The following is a 9,704-nucleotide window of genomic DNA, read 5'->3' as shown; positions in this document are numbered from 1 at the left end:
TCCACCAAGTCCCCAAATGAAAGAGAGAAATTTATTTAACAATTCAGGAGTTGTTGGGTGCTTACTCTCTGAGATCCTCCAACTTGTATCAACTTATCCTCTTATTTGTGGTATGCCTTTCTTTAGTTTTGGAAAGCTAAAGGAACTACTATCTTGGAAAACCTTCAGTTCAGTTCAGATCAGTTCAGTTGCTCAGTCGTGTCAGACTCTTTGCAACCCCGTGAATCACAGCACACCAGGCCTCCCTGTCCATCACCAACTCCCGGAGTTCACCCAAACTCATGTCCATCGAGTCGGTGATGCCATCCAGCCATCTCATCCTCTGTTGTCCCCTTCTCCTCCTGCCCCCAATCCTTCCCAGTATCAGGGACTTTTCCAATGAGTCAACTCTTCACATGAGGTGGCCAAAGTATTGGAGTTTCATCTTTAGCATCAGTCCTTCCAATGAACACCCAGGAGTGATCTCCTTTAAGAGATCTCAAACCACTGCAGAGTCCATTCAGGGGGTAAAAAAGTCAAAGAAAAATCATTAGAAGACATTCTGAGTTATATCCTGTTAAAATTGATTGGTCATGTATTCAAACTTGAAAACAACTAAAGGAGAAACCTTGACAAATTATCATCAGCAATTAGACATTACTTAGAAAGAGCATTCGGGACTTGAACTCAGTTACCAAGCAGCCTTTGCTCTAGTCACAGCTTTCTGAATGACCTAAGACTCAAGCTTCATGACACTACTCCCTCAAAAAATGGCTATTGTTAAAATACTGAGATGTCTGAACTTCAGACATTAGCCTAGCACTATGAGGGCAACAGTTCTTAAAAAACGGAAAATGCATAATCAAATCATATGACTTTATTTATTAAAGCAATTAGGAAAAGTTAAATGAAGACAAAACCCCATAATACGGGCCTGCACTGACCAGGATGCTTGCTGGTATTGCAAAAAAAAAAAAAACTATTGGGTTTGGGAATGTTCAGCCTTCAGATGGAAAGAAAAGAACCCAAAACCCTCTTCACAGGAGAAATACTAACTCAGCTCTGAGAAAGCAGACATACCATGCCCTTAATTCCCACTAAATTCACCAGATGATGTTACCCTTGTGAGTTGAATGGCATCCAATCTTGTGATTATTTCACAATCTTGTGATTGGCACCCAATCACAATATCATAGATATCGGAATGACACATTTCACTCTTAACACTGTTTCTTTTTCTGGCCCCTTCAAAATTACCAAACTGCCAGTAGTGGGCTTTGACAACTTGTTTCACAATTTGCCTGCCAGACTCTCAATATCTTTATAAGATCCCTTCAGTGTCAATAGAGTTTTCTTCTTAGATCAACTACCCCAATAACTTTGTGAATTGGGGTGTTAAACGTCATTGAGACCCTGAAGGACTTCTTTCACACGTCTATTCACTTCCTTCACACCTGCTTCCTCTAATGGCTTTGCCCGATTTCACTAATCTTCTCTGTCCTCTTCAACCTCGTACCTATTTTGCAGAGGACTTAAGCCAATTAGTGGACAGAATTTCACTTCATTGTAGACAAGAAATTCCACTGATATTGGCAACTATGTGGTGTAGAACCCCATCATAGAATGCTATGATAAGTAGAGGTAGATGTCTCCATGGTCCTCCTCACAAGTCCCCAGTGTAATTTAGCCTTAGATGGATTTGAAGGACTCTTCCCAATAATTCAAAGATTTTTAGATAAGGGACTTCTGGTTCCTATTTCTAGCCCATGCAACACTTTCATTCTGGCTGTTAAAAAGCCAAATGGAAAGGGTACTGGCTCTTCCAAGACCTAATGTACTAATATGTTCCCTTTCATCTAGGAGAAAAGGAAAGAGAGCTCTATTCTGAGCTCTATCAGTGTTCCCCTTCCTGCATTCAACAACCCCCAATCCACCCATGTCAGACTTTCCCCTTCCCATTCTAGCCCTTAAATGCTATACAACCACTCAAGGTTTAGGCTTCTTCTGGGACTTCTGGGACTTTTGAGAAATGTAGGAACCTCAAATGCAACTACCAGAGGCTGATAAGATTAATTGCAACAAAGCGGATAATTTATCCACTCAGATGAGTTTTTAAAACACCCAGACAGCTGTTAGTCTATAGTCTTCATAAGATTACATATCATGGCAAAAGAAAAAACTTACAAATCTCTTTCAACTTTCACTATATTTCACCAGTTTTGATAAGTTGTATTTTCATTTCAATTCATTCATTTTAAAATTTCCGTTGAGACTTGTTTGACTTATATATAATGTAGAGGTGCATTGTTTAGTATCCAGCTATTTTAGGACTTTCCAGATATCTTTCTGATATTAGTTTCTAGTTTAATTCCACCATGATCTGAGACATGTGTTGTAACATTTCTATTCTTTTAAATTGTTAAGGTGTGTTTTGCCATCCATAATGTGGTCTTGTCATTGTTGTTCAGTCACTCAGTCATGTCCAACTCTTTAAAAACGATGGACTGCAGCATGCCAGGCTTCCCTGTCATTCACCATCTCCCAGAGTTTGCTCAAATTCATGTCCCTCGAGTCAGTGATGCCATCCAACCATCTCATCCTCTGTTGTCCCCTTCTTCTCCTGCATTTCCCAGCATCGGAGTCTTTTCCAGTAAGTCCGCTCTTCCCATCAGGTGGTCAAAGTAATGGCGCTTCAGCTTCAGCATCATTTCTTCCAATGAATATTCAGGACTGATTTCCTTTAGGATTGACTGGTTGGATCTCCTTGCTGTCCAAGGGACTCTCAAGAATCTTCTCCAACACCACAGTTCAAAAGCATCAACTGTTTGGCACTCAGCTTTCTCTATGGTCCAACTCTCACATCCATAAACAACTACTGGAAAAAACATAGCTTTGACTATATGAACCTTTGTTGGCAAAGTAATGTCTCTGCTTTTTAATATTCTGTCTAGGTTTGTCATAGCTTTTCTTCCCAGGAGAAACATCTTTTAATTTCATGGCTGCAGTCACCATCTGCAGTGATTTTGGAACCCAAGAAAATAAAGTCTGTCACTGTTTCCATCTATCTTGGTGAATGTTACATGTGAACTTGGAAAGATTGTGCAACCAAAAAGCAGAACTAACCCAATTATCCACCAACTTTATGAATGGGTAAATAAAATGTGTTACCTATCACCTCACACTGGTCAGAATGGTTATCATCAAAAAAAAAAACCACAAGTAACCAATGCTGTAGACAATGTGGAGAAAAGGGGAATCCTGGGTACACTCTTGGTGGAAATATAAATCTGTGCAGCCATAGTGGAAGAGCATGGGGGTGACTCAAAAATCTAAAAGTAGAGCTATCATATGACTCAGCAATTCCACTCCCAGGAATATATTTAAAAAAAAAAAAAGAATGAGAGAAGACACACTAATTTGAAAAGATGCATGCATCCCAGTGTTCATAGGAACATTATTTGCAATGGCCGAAGTATGGAAGCAACCTGGGTGTCCACTAACAGATGTGAATGGATAAGGAAGGTAAGGCATATATGCACCATGGACTACTACTCAGTTATAAACAGGAATGAAAATTTTCTATTTGCAGCAATATGGATGGAACTGGATGGCATTACGCAAAATAAAATAAGCCAGGGAAATATACTACATGATATCAGTGATATGTGAAATCTAAAAAATACAACAAGCTAGTGAATATAATAAGAGAGAGGCAGACACAGACATAGAGAACAAACTGGTGGTTACTGTGGGAGGAGGGAGGGATAATAGAAGGGTGGGGGCAGGGAAGGTACAAAATATTGGATGGAAAATAAGCTACAACCCAGAGAATATAGCCATTAATTTGTAATAACTGTAAATTAATTGTAACCTTAAAAGTTGTATAAATTTTTTTAATTTTTAAATAAAAATAAAATGCAGTATATTTTTGCCATGGAATAATATTTAGCCTTAAAAAGGAAGGAAATCCTGACACATTACAACACACATGAACCCGAAAACATTATGCTAAGTGAAATAAACCTATCACATAAAATACTGTATAACACCATTTATATGAGGTATTCAGAGTAAAGTTCATAGAAAGTTTACTAGTGATTACCAGGAAATTGGTGAGAAGGAAATGGAGACTTGTTTATTAGATACAAAGTTTCAGTTTAGAAAAATGAAAAAGACTAAGAGACAGCAGTGAAGCTTGCAACAACTATGTGCATGTACTTAATTCCACTGATTGTACTCTAAAAATAGATAAAATGCAAACATTATGTTGTATATATTTCACGACAATGAAAAAAATTAAATATTTTAAGTGGAAGGAAATAGACTTGATTGTTTCTGCATTTTATGTATTAGTGGACAGTCAGCAGGGACAGAGAGACATTGGGACCTCTCCTAGTGCAAATATATCAGAGAGGAATTCATTAATTTGCGTTTGATCAGGGACTGGAATCAGTCCCTGCATCAGTCAACTGGGCCAAGAGTGAGCACCATATTCAGTGCAACGTGAGACTACTGGGCATAAAAACGGTGGTCAGGGAAATAGGATCATATTGCTGAAGTAAAAGAATTCCATTCAAATAACAATGCTGAGTAGGGAAGGCACCTTTCCAAGGAAAGAGATACTAGGAAAAACACTGTAGAGCTGATATACCAGTTGCAGTCAGTCATAGAAACAGAAACCACTTCAGTTTGTTTAAACATAATAAATTTGTACAAGTGACACAGGAACAGAGACAGGGGCTCATGCAATAACCCTGGGGGCTAAGTAATTGCAGTAAGAAACAACATCCTAGGCTTCAGAAACTAGAGACTGATACTAATGCTGAAACTGATAAAGATGCTGATACTGAAGTCCAGAGGCCTGGGCCACAAGCAGAAAGTGATGCCTCACAGGCCTCTGTTGAGGGAGTTGGAGCCACAGAGATGTACCTCCTCCCAGACACCACCTGAAGAACACAGGATGCAGAGACCTCAAACTGTCCCTTCCTCCTCACTCACAGTTTTCATCCAGTGCCTCATATCTTGGCTGAAGCTAGTAGGCAGGCAGGGGGAAGGAGGAATGTGTGTAGCGCTGAGCTGAAATTTCCACAGCAGTGGAGAGCAGCAGGAAAGGAACAGAACAGACCTTAGAGCAAATAGTCCAAGACCAGCAATGATAATTTCTCCGGACACTGGTGTTAGAGAGATAAAGAGATTTTATTATTTTAAAAAGAGCTGGAAAAGACTCATGAGCTCAATTTAGCTATGTTAAATGTTCCATCACTCAGACCTGAGATGGAAAATCACTTCGAATATCTACCTAAGGTCAGAAACCTTTGTCCTAGCCTCACTCTGGGACTCCAGAGTTAACAGTTCAGAGCTATAAAGCTCAAAACTTGCTCTGTGAGAGAGCTTGCACATTTTTCCTATCAAGACCTTCGCTTCAATCCATTAACATAATCCTTCTACTTGAGATCTTGTCTGTATGTTCTTTCCATCAGATGGAAAAACACAACATTCTCAGCAAACACCTTTACTATTTTGACTATGGGTAATGGTCAATAATGGATATTGATTATCCCTTGAAATGATAATGAAACGTTACACTTATTTATTCAGCCAACCATTCATCTATTTACTCATTCTTTCAATCATCATGTATTCTGGGTTTTATTATGCTTTGATGCTATCTTATTTGGTCCTTAGGATTCAGTAATGCACAATTATATGCCTAGATAAGAAAGACTAGATTGAAATCACACTTAATGAGTATTTGGTTTCTACTTTGAGTCTTAATCACTATCCAGGTTATATATATATATATATATATATATATATATACACATACACAACATTTATTACTACCTAAATATTGCCATAATATTATGTATGGTCCATACAGGGTGTAATCTGCATGAAAACAATATTTTTACTTTTCTCTCTTCAGATAATCCAGGACAATAGCAGGTAGGGCATAAGAATTTAGCAAACAGTGTAAATAATTAGAACTAAATATTCCTTAATAAGTATTAGAACAGGTGTATGAATAAATTGTTAACTACTTTTGAAAGTTTTTTTTCTTTTTTAAATGATCAATAAAGTTGGTTTTTTGGGTTTTTTTTTTTACTTTACAATATTGTATTGGTTTTGCCATACATCAACATGAATCTGCCACGGGTGTACACATGTTCCCCATCCTGAACCCCCCTCCCACTTCCCTCCCCATACCATCCCTCTGGGTCATCCCAGTGCACCAGCCCCAAGCTTCCTGTATCCTGCATGAAACCTGGACTGGCGATTCATTTCTTATATGATATTATACATGTTTTAATGCCATTATCCCAAATCATCCCCCGCTCCCTCTCCCACAGAGTCCAAAAGATTGTTCTATACATCTGTGTCTCTTTTGCTGTCTCGCATACAGGGTTGTCATTACCATCTTTCTAAATTCCATATATACGCGTTAGTATACTGTATTGGTTATTTTTTATTGAAAGGAAATGAAAACACTATTTCACAGAGATATCTGTACTCTCATGTTTATTGCACTATTAATCACATCAGCCAAGATATAAAAACAACCTAAACACCAATCAATAGATGAATGAACAAAAAAGAAGTGATACATATACACAACAGAATGTTATTCAGCAATGAGGCAAGAGGATATTCTGCCATTGCGGCAATTTGATGGACCTTAAGCACATTATACTAAGTGAGATGTCAGACTAAGAAAGACACGTACTGTGTAATGTCACTTATATGTCAAATCTAAAAACGTCAAGACTTCTTTATGTTCTTCAATTCAGGATGTCTCTGGTCTAAGGGACTAGAACATCTGCTTAATTCAAGTTCTTGATGGGAAAAGATATACAGGTTTTCTATAGAATAATTTGCTTTTCCACTAAACCCTATCATTTACTGGCCACATACTCTTTACTAAACAGTTTCTTACTTAAAAGGCAAAGTCATTCTTCCTTCTGAACACTTGAAGACACAGTTATAATTGATAAAGTCATTTAAAATCTCCAGTGGAGATGTGTTAACATCCTTGCAGAGGCACAGAGATTGTGATACACAGAGGAGGTCACAGAGGAGGAGACTGTGCCAGAAAAGTTTCTTTTATTCCGCTAGCATTTAAATCAACTTAGAGATCTTAATCTAGTGTGTGAAATCCAAATTATCTATTCCTTCAGGCCTTTGGAGTGTTCATGGAACTCTGGCAATTGATAACCATCATGCATGTATCAGTATTTTGTGTTTCCAGCAGAGTCTTATGCAGTATACTCTGTGCCTAAACATACTCCATGAAGATGCGCAGAAAAGTAGGTCATGGTTTTTGAACTCGGATGAACTTTACTTTCATTTGAAAACAAACACTAGACAAAATTTGTTGCATTGCACCCGGGCCAGGACTGGATTTATCACCAGATCCCGTGTGCCTCTACTTTAACAGGGACACTGTAAATTATTTTCAGGATCTGGGTATCACTGCAAATTTGGATCCTGATTCCAAGAGTCCTCAGAACATGCAGGCATCCCCATTCTCCAGCACACAGGTACCAAGTAAATTTCCAGAGGTCCCCTAGAAGGGGAATGGGAAAATCATTATCATATAACCCTGTTCTAGAGTTGAAGGGTCATTTCTCTTGCGATCCTCCTTTCCTCTCCAGGTGATAAGTTCATTATCTGAAATTGGTTTAGATCAAGGCTACCTCTCAGCCTCCTGATAAACATCCTTGATTCCATTTGATTGCTTCTTCCACATCCATTTTGACTCTATGGTCATCCTATTCTATTTGCCATATTCAGAATTTTCTCTGGCCAGGTCCCGCTGGCTTCCACTCCAACCATTTTATGGACTGAATGCTTGTGTTCTCCAAAATTCATTTGCAGAAACCCTAACTCCCAATGTCCCAATGTACTTGGAAGTGGGGCTTTGGGGAGGAAATTATTTGGTAATGAGTGTGGGGCCTTTATGAGTCTGATTAACGCCCTCATAACAAAGAAATATGAGGTATTCCTTCTCTCACTCTTCCAAAACTATGAGGACACAATAGGAAAGTTGCCATCTGTGAAGCTGCAAGAGGACACTTACAAACAACCCAGCAGTGCTGATACACACTTTTGGACTTACAGCCTCCATAACTGGGAGACATAAGCATTTGTAGTCTAAGCCATCCAGTCTGTGTTAATTTGTTATAGAGCCTGAGCTAAGACAAACCCTGATTCTCACCACTATCATTGTGGGTACTCGACTTTTGATGTTTAAATGCCAACACCTGGCCTCCATGTATCAGCGTCTATCAGCCCCAGTACTGTCAGGACATCCAGTTCTTCATGGTACATCCCTCCTTCTACTCTTGCCTGCAGCAGAGAGCCACCAGTGAACTTTCAAGCAAGATGGGATTCCTCTCACCAGGAATATTCCTAATGTTTAGTAATTTTCTTCCAGCATCTTACAAGTGTACTTCACAGGAAGTAAAGGCAGAGTCGGACACAACTTGGTGACTAAACCACTACCACTAATGGTCCCTCTAGCTGAGAAATCAAGGGGTAACAGGAAAGTTTATACCTTATATTTGAAGCAAATGTAAGGGATTAAAAACCAAACCAAGAGGAAAACAAAACTAGGATGCAAATTTGATGCCTTCTAGTGTTTTGCTCCAACTCATTGAACAGGCTAATATTTCTAGAAACAATGAACAATTTTATCATCTAACAGTCAATTTCAAATTCCGTTTATTATCATTTTTAGTATTATACTTCATGCTTTCTTTGTTATTTGAGAAATGACAACGATATAATGAAAAACGTGTTTTTTTTAAACACCCTTAATACCAAGCTGTCCCTCCCCAGAAGAAATCAATGATATCAGTTTTTCAAGAGATGCTCCATATAAATGAGTGCACATAATAACTGCAGTTTTTATGGTGAACAGATAATGCAAACTGTTTTCTACCTCAGTTTTTTTTCATTCTACAATATATCTTTAAGCTTTTTCTATATTTATGCGGCAGAGAAGGCAATGGCACCCCACTCCAGTACTCTTGCTTGGAAAATCCCATGGACGGAGGAGCCTGTTAGGCTGCAATCCATGGGGTCGCTAAGAGTTGGACACGACTGAGCGACTTCCCTTTCACTTTTCACTTTCATGCATTGGAGAAGGAAATGGCAACCCACTCCAATGTTCTTACCTGGAGAATCCCAGGGATGGGGGAGCCTGGTGGGCTGCAGTCTATGGGGTCGCACAGAGTCGGACACGACTGAAGTGACTTAGCATAGCATAGCATATTTATGTGGATAGACTTCCATTGTTGATTTATTTACTGGCTACATAGTATTCCAGTATATGTACATGCAAAATATACATTATTAATACCAACTATATAGATAGACAGTTAAGTAGTTTTCAGTCTTTTGCCATTAAAAGAGATGCCTCAATGGACCTCTTGTATATATATGTGTATAAAGCAGTAGTGGTGTTAGTCGCTCGATCATGTCCAGCTCTTTGAGACCCCATGGACTATAGGCCGCCAGGCCCCTCTGTCCATGGGATTTTCCAGGCAAGAATACTGGAGTGGGTTGCCATGCCCTTCTCCAGAGAATCTTCCTGACCCAAGGATTGAACCTGGGTTTCCTGCATTGAGAGCAAATTCTTTACCGTCTGAGCTAGAGGGAAGCTATATATGTGTATATGTGTGTATATGCTGTGTGTGTGTGTGTGTGTGATTTTGCACACATAT

This window comes from Bos indicus x Bos taurus, chromosome 3 (assembly GCF_003369695.1).
Source record: "Bos indicus x Bos taurus breed Angus x Brahman F1 hybrid chromosome 3, Bos_hybrid_MaternalHap_v2.0, whole genome shotgun sequence".
In the NCBI taxonomy this organism is placed as follows: Eukaryota; Metazoa; Chordata; class Mammalia; order Artiodactyla; family Bovidae; genus Bos; species Bos indicus x Bos taurus.
The sequence above is the reverse complement of the archived record's forward strand: the minus strand, read 5'-3'. Positions refer to the sequence as shown.